The sequence below is a fragment of the Melanaphis sacchari genome, unplaced genomic scaffold, assembly GCF_002803265.2.
Source record: "Melanaphis sacchari strain LSU unplaced genomic scaffold, SCAv2.0 Contig177_pilon_pilon, whole genome shotgun sequence".
NCBI classification, from domain to species: domain Eukaryota; kingdom Metazoa; phylum Arthropoda; class Insecta; order Hemiptera; family Aphididae; genus Melanaphis; species Melanaphis sacchari.
Genome location: NW_020270834.1, coordinates 570,995 through 583,333, shown reverse-complemented (window position 1 = coordinate 583,333; position 12,339 = coordinate 570,995). Strand labels below are relative to the sequence as shown.

The 12,339-nt window shown below is 21.5% G+C and overlaps 1 protein-coding gene across 2 annotated transcripts in view; it reads left to right on the top strand.

Moving 5' to 3' along the window:
• LOC112592460 (ALK tyrosine kinase receptor-like) overlaps positions 1-12,339 on the top strand; it is a 336,409-nt gene that overhangs the window by 74,908 nt on the left and 249,162 nt on the right. The gene's annotated exons all lie outside the window — the stretch shown is intronic.

Below are 12,339 nucleotides of genomic sequence, written 5' to 3'. Positions count from 1 at the left end.
ACTGTGTTCATTTCTAAAATGTTTCTGTAACCATTTTGAATATTTTTAAAATTAAATTAAATATTCTTAAAAATCTCTAACATGACCGACAATCTTATATGTCATATATTTTATTACACATATTATTATGCACCACGGGGGTAGCTATAAAATGCATAGATGTACCAAGCTGTGATAATTCGTTATAAATTATTTTATGTTATTATAAAATCAAAACAGAATACTATGATATGTAATTGAATAAAAACATAATTTATAATTTTTTTAACAAAAAAAAAAAAAAAAATAAATAAATAAATAAATAAATAAATAAAAAAATACATTAAGTATCTAAGAAATTTAAAAGTTAATTATTTAATTTGTTAGTTTAATGGTAGAATTTTCGGACCACTCGCATTGAATAATTTCAAAACCCAAGGTTTCTTAATAGTTGTTAATAAAATAAATTTAAAAAATTAAATTTAAATATAGACAAGAATGTTTATAAGTATTTAAATTTTAAAGTAAGAAATTTAACGAATTTTGTTAAAATTATAAAATTTAACAACTTATTTTGTAGTTAAAAATAAATATAATTTTTAATATGTGTACTTAAGATTTTAATCTGTAATAAAAGGTTTTATATAATTTTATTGGTCTATATTGAAAGAAAAAAATTCTATCAGAGTGCGAAATTAATTTTTTATGAGCGTTTGAGGTTCTTGTTTTCACGTCACTGCATAAATTCAACTGTACAATAACTATTTCTCCTCAAACGATTTTTTTCACTACTTAATTTGAGTACTAAAATGAATAATCGTAGATACTTGAAATGTTCATAGTTTTTTTATATTATAATTTTCTTTACATGGTATAATTTTAAAATTCGTATTACTCTTTTTAAGCAATTAATAGGCATGATAAATTTCTATATATGTCGATAAAACATTATTTTTTGGAAAACATTTTTGATATTTTAACTCAAGATCCTGCATACATTTTTCTTATAAATATGTGTATAAACATATAAAAAATATATAAGTGATCTTTTTTTATATACATTTAAGTTTAAATTTTTATGCCATTCGTCAGAATCAGTAAAATAATATTCAAGTATTTTGTAGTAGAATACTTATAAAACCAGAAAATTATACAGCTGAACTTAAAAAATTCAATAAAGTATTCTTCATAAGTATTCAATAATATTAATAAAGCATCTACAAAAAAAAAATATATATATATAAACATAATTACTTTTGATAGGTGTTTAAATTTTTAATGTAAACATAACTACATATTGTTCATAATTTTGTTATAATTTGAAAAATATATTTGTGAGGTGTTAAAAGTTTTACGTATATTTTGAACTTTATTTTGGGTACTTAACAACATTCTTAAAATATGTTGATTAATTTTAAGACATTACTTATTTATCCTGTTAATCTATTTACACTGTTTTACTCTAAGATTTTATTGAGTTTAAAGTTAATAACAGTAATATAATATGGTAAAAATTATATTTATACATTATTATTGTTATTATTATTAATAATATAATAATTGCAGTGTTTTTGGGAAAAATTGATAAACTGAATTTTATAGTAAAATAGATCACTTAAGTAAGAATATCAAGCGATATATCATAAAATATTCTTAGTGATATAGGCTGATAGACACAATCTTAGAATATTTTTTCATGTAAAATGTCATATAATTTTCAGTGATTATCTTGACATCTACTGTATAGTTGAGAGGCACTTACTTTGTATTATTTTATGTTAAATCTCTTATCTAAATCTTTAAAATATAATTCAAAGAAAATGTCGGCGCAGGGTACAATTCATGTTAAAATGTCTATTGATTTTTCACATCATTTATCAAACGAAGAGAAGCGATAATTATTATGAAAAGTAAAGCTCTATAAAATGATAAAAAAAAAAAATTGATTATTGTTTTTAAATTTTTTATCGTAGGTTAAAATTATGGATATCACGCAGGAGATTTTTCGTCAAAAATTGTACATTTGTTTGACATAATATTCTAATGTATATGTTACTGGAAAAGTAGTGAATATAGGAAATCTATTAATTCCCTAGGAATTCTATAGAATTCCTTGAACTATTTGGAAATGTATTAAATTTGAATGGTAATTTATATTATGCTTAAGTATTCTATACAATTCCTAGGATTTCTATAAAACGCCTATACTATGTTAGGTAATGTGTTAAATCAAAATATGTTTATTATTTATTTTTGTTTATTTATTACAGCATATAGCTGATGTACGACATATATAACTACATAAAATATTATTTTTTACACATAAGCATTTTTTAGATTGAAATTTTCAATTTATCATTCGATAAATTAACAGTATTTTTCGACTTTTTTTAACTTTTCTTTAGTTCAACATAAAGACGTTCAGACATTTTAATGTATCTTAATACGACAAATACTTTTACAAAAGTGAAAAGAAATAATATTTTTAAAGACGTATATTGAATATTCTGTATATACGAATAACATGATAATATATATGATTAGCTAATAATAACGATAATACATCGCACACGTGTTGTGTGCGATAGCATAATCGTTAAGATAACATTAATCGTTGATTACAGAGGTACACTAGGTACAAATCTACGTTTTATATTAATTATATATACTTTTCTTGCTTGAGGTTAGGTGATTTATAGAATACCTAGTCATTGTATTACATTCTATACTTTTTCTGCCCATTTTTAGTATTCTATAGAATACCTAGGATTTCTACATAATACCGGATTCAGCACATTGCCGGTAACATATATTTTCAATATTAGAACCATTATAGAACCTTCTCATAACAGTACAGTATTAATCCTATATCCAAATAATACAAATTTGAATGTTATAAACTTAAAAGATTGATGTATAAAATAAATAAATTATATATATATATATTATATAATATATATATATAATAAATGGACAACATATGTATACAACTTATTCAATCCTAAAGGATGATGTGCAGCATTCACAATATAAAATTATTTTTAAATATTGTATGTTATACATCATATCACCAAAATGCATTCAATAAGTACTTATTTGTTTAGAAGATATTAATAAGCTTAAAATTAATTGCAGTATTATAATATTATAGAATATAAGAGTTAAGGAACTAAATTATATCTTTAAAAAAATACTAAAATATTTCTACGAAATTTGTGATTATTTTCATATCTCAACAACGATCTAAACGATTTACAAATAATCATAGACAAATAAAAAAATTCAGTTTTAATATCAAATTTATTGAAGCTGGTACACAATTATTTCTTCAAGGCTTTTTAATCAAATGTCGTTTGCAGAACATATGTATTCAAATAAACACTCGAATATTAAATGAAAATGAATTAATGTATGTACATTATATTATTGTAAAGAAATATTTGATTCATAAATAATACGTTTTATTTATTCATTACGTCAAAAATCTTAAATTTTAGATTTTCATTTTTAAAACGATAATATGCATATTTTATAAAAAATGGATTTTCTCGTAATAACCTTATACTCCATATTTCAGAATTATTATAATTAAGTTTAATAAGTATTTTTTATAGATTTTTTATGAATTATGAATTAAATATACTACTCTTTAGAACACCCCTCTCTTCAGAAAAACCTGTATTAATAGTATTTTAATATATTTTATAAATTAAATTATCCTTTAAAATTTTATTTCAATTAGTAGGTTAGTACTCTTGATATGAAGAGTGTAAACTTGATCACTTTCAAGTTTTATATTTATTTATTTAATATACACTGATGTAAGTCCTAAGCCATAATAATACAAATATTATCATGTGGGAAAAAATAATACAATAAATTAGTCATTATGACTTAATAATAGATTAAATATAACGAGAAATACTTAGAAGTAAACATAGAATACAAATAAAAAAATAAATAAGAAATGGTTAAATATAATCAAAAAGATATATTATATGTATTATCTGCAACCATTAGAAGATTAGCTGGGTAGTTTATAATAAAATTTTTATTTGAAAATAATGGATAAAAAGGTTTAGAATTTTTAATATAAAAGCTATTAATTTAAAAGCTGATTAAAGAAAGTACTACATGACAATTAATTGAACCTAAAAACAGTTTTTGAAGAAGCTTTATATTATGGTGGTCAGAGAGTAGGTAAGAAAATATTAAGAAAATTTAAAATATCGTTATATGTACCATATATAGTTCATATAAATCTGTGGATATCGAATTTAAAAGAAATAAAAAGTAAAAAACTATTTTGAACAAATTTTAGCATAATATTTTGTTTTGATGTATTATTTATTTAGATTAGGAGGTACTAAACTAGATTTTATTGAACAAGATAGTTATAGAGGATTTTTAAAGAAATTGGATATGAGAATGAATCACTAAAGCGTTTAATAAATCTTAAGTTTCGAAAAACTTTATTATTGATTACTTCAGCATGGAAAGAAAAATTTAACTTAAATTAAAAATTATACCTAAATCTTAAAATTGAGAAACAAGCTTGATATTAGAGCCAGAAATAGAGTATTGAAAGCCAATCAGATTCATTAGGTCAAATTTCAAAGATTTACACTTATTGATATTTAAAAATAAATGATTCATATTATGCTACATTAGTAGGTTATTAAAATCCAATTTTTAATATTAATAGCATCTTTTTTAGATTTCATAATTTTTATTAGTTGGGCGACATCAAACAAAGATAAGGTTATTAGAATCAATGATAACATTAGAAAGATAAATTATAAATCGTAAATATATTATGAAGTAGTGTTGACGAGTTGACATCTAATGGAACTTAAAACTGTTTATATCCAAATTATTTATATTTGTGTGTGTATAATTACTTGAAATGATAAAAACTAATTCTCAGAGAAATTATTCATACAAATCTAATAGTAACTAACCTTTACCTGAATTAGAAATAATTTAAAAATATAAGAGTATTACATTTCAATTTAAAAATGCAAATATAATATAAACACATATATTTATTATTTTAAATGATAATCTATCACTATTGAGTAATACATTTAAATTAAACCCTATGAATAAAGTAAAACAACATGCATAAATAGCGTAATCAGATTTGAGATTTGTTATGCATTTTTTTTTACAATAAATCGAAGGATAAGTATCTAATTAACATTATTTAATTAAGCTTTAAATTAATCGAAACAAAATTGTCTAATAATAGCCAATGTAATTCGACTTAAAAAAATACTTTTTTCAATATATTAAATTAATAAATCAATTTTATTTTCATATTGTAAAGTTGTGGAATTGAAATAAAATACTTTACATTATGTTAAGTGGAGCAAAGGAAATTTATTAGTTTCACAATGATGTATTTAGGTTTTGTGTGTCTGTCATCACATTTTTGAACAAAAATCTATCTCAATTTTTAACTTTGATAGTGGTTCATGGTAACTTATTTCATCTTGTTAGTACGTAAAAAAATAAAATGTCAGTATTTCTTTTAATAACTGAGAAAAGCTAATGAAAAATAGAATAATGTATAACGGGAATATTTACGCAGCACTTGTTTTTGATAAAATCGATATTATTTTTATTTTTAGCCATATTATTCTATAAATATTGATGAAATATATATTTTATCATTTTTCTATCAAAATACTGAAAGTTGTTATACAAAGTAGTTTGTTACTGCAGTAACTTAAAAATATTTAAAAGGTATAATCATATTTTTTATGGGTGTTCGAAGTCTACATTTTTATTTAAATGTAAAATGACAATATATTTTTAATTTTTTCGTTTTGGTTCAAAGATTATTATTTGTAGAGATTTATACAACCCTATTGACGCCATTCTACAGTATGACTACAATATAATATAGTAGAACTATGTTTAAACATACATATTACTTAATTTATAGCATGCATATTTTATATATGCTTGGAGATGCAAAACGTATTATCGTTGATTCCACATCTAAATAAATTGTTTATACTAAATTATTCACTGAATAATAGTAAACCAATGCAAATATTTGATTCATTCCTCAAAATTTAAATCCTAATACTATTTTGTTGTTTTCGTGTTTTAAGTGTGTATTCACTAATGATGCCATTATTCTTCGTATCATACCTGTTCGACCACCAGTTTTGATATGCGCATTTGTCCTATAAACTCCTGTTCCAATTGCAATTTGGTTTAATGTTGAGTTAAATAATGAAAAAAAGCATTTCATCTGTCACAAGGGAACATTATAATAAATCACAGTACAGGTAAACATTTTTGGAAATGCTATTATTAAACCTGAGAGTACTTAAAACCATCTAGCACTCTTCAAATTGCACCTATAAACATATACACAATACACATTATCACACTAATAATAATCACAAATTATGCATCACATAATGTACAAAAAAAAATCAGATAAATTACAGTTTTATTTACATTGGTCTGATCAGTTATTACATTTGTCAAAAATAGTATCTTATAAAAACATTATTTATGATTCTATTTATAGGGTAAAAACTTAAAAATTCCTTAACAATAATCAGAAAAAAATTTAAAAAATAGGAAAATTACATATCAGCATCGCATATCAATCGCATAACCTTAATATTAATAGTGAAACTTAAGTAAATCGTACATAATATATTCAATTAATATTATAAAATAACATTGGTTTATGGAGAATCAAAAATAATCAAGTGAAAAAAATATTAGTACCAAACAATAATAATATTATTATTTTAAATTTTGAGCGGAGTAATTTTTTTTTGTCTTTATTTATTTATTTATTTTTTTTTGTTTGAGGAATCAAAAATACGAGTACTTTAACGAATTTTGTTAAAACTACGAAAATATGCAAATTATTCTGTAGTTAAAAAAAAAAAAAAAAAATTTTTAATATTCATACCGAATAAAATTTTAACATGTATGTTATAATAAAAGGTTTCATATCATTTTATTGGTCTATATTGAAAGAAAAAATGTCTATCAGAGTGAAATTAATTTTTTAAGTGCAATTGAAGTTCATATTTTTACGCCACTGCATAAATTCATCTGTAAAATAAGTATTCCTCCTTTTCACTACTAAACTTGTAACACTAAAACGAATTATCATAGATAGGTACTTGGAAAGTTCGCCAAAATTTTTATTTTTTATTATTTTCTTTGCATTGGATACATTTAAAATGCTTACGACACTTTTTAATCTGTATATGCATGATAAATGTCTATAATAGTTAATAAAATATTATTCGTTGGATTAGAATTTTGAAATTTTAAATCAAGATCTCGCATAAGTTTTTTTATAATTTATTAAAAATATTAAAAATATATAGGCAACTTTTTTTTATGTGCGTTTAAAATTCCAATTTTTATAAAATTTGTCAAAATTGCTAAAATTCACTAACTTAAAATATTTTGTAATAAAAAAAAAAATAATATGAAATCGTGAGTTTATTTAACTAAGGGTTAAAAATGTATCACAATATTCCACATAAATTGTTCAAATTTGGAAAGAATTACATAATCAAACAATAAATAATGATGTTAATTATTTTATTATAATTAAAAACACTATTTGTGGAGACTTATAAGTACAAAATGTTTAAAAGAATTAAAAATAAATAAAAATCAATATCACAAAATATTATTGTGAATAATATTCATTTTTTATAATTTATAACAATTTTCGAGAAAATTACGAAAAAAATAGTTGTGGAACAAAATGTGATGGAAAATTAATAGTTCTATAATAATAAATATAGATTTTCCAGTATATTTTATAACTGTCAATTTCTTATATTATTTTAATGACATTTTTAGTTTTAATTCTCAAAGTATTCATAAATCTAGATAACCGTATAATGAAGTAACCTAATACTATTATACAACACATTTTTTAAAAAAAAAGCTAAGCAACATCTGCAGTGTCTTAACCTAAGTCTCTGCCTTTCTTTTGATAACTTTTAAACAGTACTTTAAGTACGATGGGAAAAATATTCTCGTTTAATATAATTTTATTTATCCATAAACATAATATCGATAGTATAATGTTTTCGATGTAATTTTTAGATGGTCGTGATGTGTATTATACGAGAGAAAACTTGAAATACAATATTATAGTATTAACAATATTATATTGTTTATACGTTGAATTGCTAAAATCTAACAATTTGTAGTAATGCGATGATATATTTACTACTTTTTATAAAAAACTGTTTGGTTAGGAAAAATATTGCTTTTACATCAATAAATAACATTCACAATATTGTTAATATATTATTCACCACCAATAACATCATAAATATAAAGAATTATTCTTTTTTGTTTTTTACACCACAAATTATAATATTTTTATCAAATTCTCGATTTATTATCATAATTATGTTTATTATACGCGCTATTATGAATAATTTAATATACATATAATATTATACTTAACCTATGAAAAAAAAAATTATGATAGGTAGTTTAGAATATGTAAATATTATGAAAAAAAATCTTTTAGAGGTTAGTTAGTGAATTTATTTTTTTTGGTTTTACTTGCACGGTGTTTACAGAACATTCCAATCGATATTAACTATGAAAAAAAAGGACTAGCTTTCGTAATATACATCTGGTTTCATTCTTTGTGGAATTTTCAACATTTGTACTTCAATTCAAATATGACAGAATTTAAGAAGTTAAGTATATTATCATACAATATGCATCTCTATAGCGCTCAGATGACTGAACATTTTTTAAAAATTAAAAGGTTATGAATATTTTGTTTGTTATCTTTAAGTGTATCATATTTTGAATATTAAACATATGTTTTTATATACACTTAAAAAGTTTAAAAAGAAAAATAAATAACATATTAGAAAAAAAAAATGTGTTATAAATATTTATACATTAACATTCTATAAAAATAAATAAATATATTTAACATTGAATAAAGAGATAAAAAACATATACATTTATTAAATATGTAATATCAAATTATTTAGGTATAAGTACCTAACCTGTTTCTGTAGAAATTAACTTATTTCTTAGTATTAAAAAAATTGAATTTAAAAAAATAATTATAAACTTATTGAAAATCAGAACAATAAATTATAAAAGACTTTATTCTACAACAAATATTGTTAAACATCAAGAGCAGCAAGTACATGTTTTTTTTTTTTTGTCTTGGATGATGATTAACATTTTGTTTTACTATTTTTAATTTTTAGCAGATATTTAAAAATATTTTGCTACATTAATTTTAATTTATTTTTAAAATTATGTCTTTAATATCTTTATGTATCTATATACGTTGTACTGTATATTTCATCTTTTACTAGTTGTTCTATAATTGTTACTCTGAAATAATAAATAACTTTTATGTTCTATACTTTAATATATGGTTTAAATCGTTTAATTTAATTTTATTTAATCAATATCTACTTTTCATTTATTTGGTTTCGTATGTGCATTTGTAAGTTATATATATATATTTACATGTGTTACTTTTAATTTTGTTTGTGTATTGTAATTTTATTTGTTCTCCAAAGCCTAAAATAAACGTTTAAAAATAAATTAGTAGCTTAAAATATTATACTTGATTCAATTCCTAAATTAATAGTACTCTTAGTAGTTTATACTATGATGTAAAGTAGTAAATAACTATAAAAATGATTAATTTCTAAGTTATATTCAAATTGTATATTATAATAATAATGAAAAACATAATAGAACTTACACTTATCTACATAGGCCCAATAGTTTTTTATTTTTCAGAATTAAAAATATTATAGCTTGAATCATTATTAAGGTAGTTATAACTACAATGATAGAATTTATCGAATATTGCAATTGTTGATTTTATCATGAACAAAAAAACAGATAAATATTATAATATTATGAATTTATGAATATAGATATTGTTTATATCAGTAAAGAAATAAGTATAGTTTATTAGTATAAACTTTTAAGACTAATGACTTTTGGTATGATGGTTGCAATTTTAGTGATGTAACTAATGCCTAAATATTATTATTTTTTATTTTGTACATTTCAAAAATTCCTGTATACAAGAATATAATAAATTAATCATTATAATAATTAGATTTAAATCGTGTGTGCCAATTAATTGGGATAAAACTATAAAATTTACAGCTTTAAAACACCTGATTAATATACTATTATATTTAACACTTAAGTTGAGATAACTCTGATAATTAACTACCTACCCATCGAAGGACCAAAATTGCAACTTTTCATCAACATAGCTCTAAAAATCACTTTATTGAGTAGTATCATTAAAAACTATTATATATAATGAGCCTGTAGATAATATATTAATTAATTATAATTTTTTACCTAAGTTATAATCATACAGAAACTGCATTTTTCATATTATAGATTAATATTAATATTAACCTTCTAATGTCAATGAATATGAGTTGTTCAGTAGTTAAAAATTAAGTATAATTAATATGAATGTCAATTAAACGTAGAATTAATATATAATATATTTAACATTTAGTAATAATGTTACCCTACTATTGGACAGTTTTCTAATATTGATTTTTATTTTTAAGTATAACTTTTTTAGGTTTTGAGTAGACGAATGTATTGGTTTTATAATAATGTCTGTTATTAATATATTACATTTTTTGTATAACCTCAAGTTTATAAACTTTATGAAGTTTTTTTTTAAGCTTTGAGAGTGGTTTCTGGCAATAAATTACATCTAGTTGGTTCTTTAGAGGGTTAATAATAATAAATGTTCAGTTATTTTCAACATAATTAACAAAAAAAAAAAAAAATATAGTTATGCCGACATTTTTAAGCAAAACCAGTTTATTACAACATTTAAAAAACGAATAATTGTTAACTATAGATAATTGATATTTTCATTAAATATTCATATTAGCATTTAATAAATATATATAATTTTTTAGATATTTATAGGTATTTGAATTTTTAAACTTTTGTTGAAGATATTTTTTTGATTTATATATGCCGAAAAATTGATTGTTGAATATTAAAAATCAAAAAATTGCTTTTACAGGTTTATCATTAGATTTTCATATTCCGATTAAAAAAATAACGAATTTAGGTAGGTACAAATCCCAAATTATTTTTTATACAAGCATTGAAACTTCGTATTTTTAGAAAATTCATGAAATGTTTGATTATAACATCTCAAGTTTATAAAATGTAATACAAAATTCATCAAAAGTTTTATTACTGTTAATTTAAGAGTAGACTGTATAATTATTATTAAAGGTTATTGAAGTTTTGACATTAAAATTTTGACGACATACTGGATATTTAAATATATTTTTATTATTTGTAATTAATGATTATTTAAAAAACATTAATTATAGTAATTTGAAACATTTTAATATTTTGAAAAACTATTAAATATTAATCGATTTCACTATTATATTTATTTGTTATACTATATTCAATATAAATTATAACAAAAATATACTAATACATTAGTTATTATCAGTTAATAATTTATTTAACTAATAATTGAAAGAAAATCTCTATTAAACATAATAACAACTATTGTATCATTGATTATCAATTGGTATTACTTATTTCAAACATTTGACTAAAGATTCGAAACGCACAAAATTATTTTTTTTTCACAACCACTATCATATCAAGCGATAACAATATTTTTTTATCACTCGATTTAGAGTCAAAGTGCAGATATGTATTAGAAATATTACTAACAGCGTACAAAATAATAACACTGGCTTATTGTCACTTTCAAAATTTTTGTGTTTACACCTCATGTAAAAAAAAAAAATATTCAGAAAAAATCATGGAATTCACCCATTGGTTGAGTATACAAATAAAATGCCTCTTTCATACAATTTTTTGTACACACAAGTATTCACTGTTGTAAAAAGGATATATTATTATTATTATTATTATTATAAATATAAAAAAATCCAATTTCTTTGAAAAAATTTCTAAGAAAATAATAACAAAAGGAACCAATTTTTAACAACTTTAACGTAGGAGGGGAGACACCACTAAAACGATATTAAGCTTCTACTGCATTATATGGTCATACGTGGATGCATAAGGATAAGAGTAAACGAGCTACAGTGTAACAACCTCTTTATGCTATCTGATACATCAAACAAATATAATATGATAACGTCACCGTCGTGTTTTAACAAAACTTTCGAGTTTTGACGCTGTACACCGTAAAATCCTTTACCTACCTAAAATATTTGCTCACCGTAAGACAGTTCAAGATAAACGTATAAAAAATAAGCATTAAGTAACTGGCAGAACGTAATATTTTTCTACTGTGCTGAAGTCGTATTATTT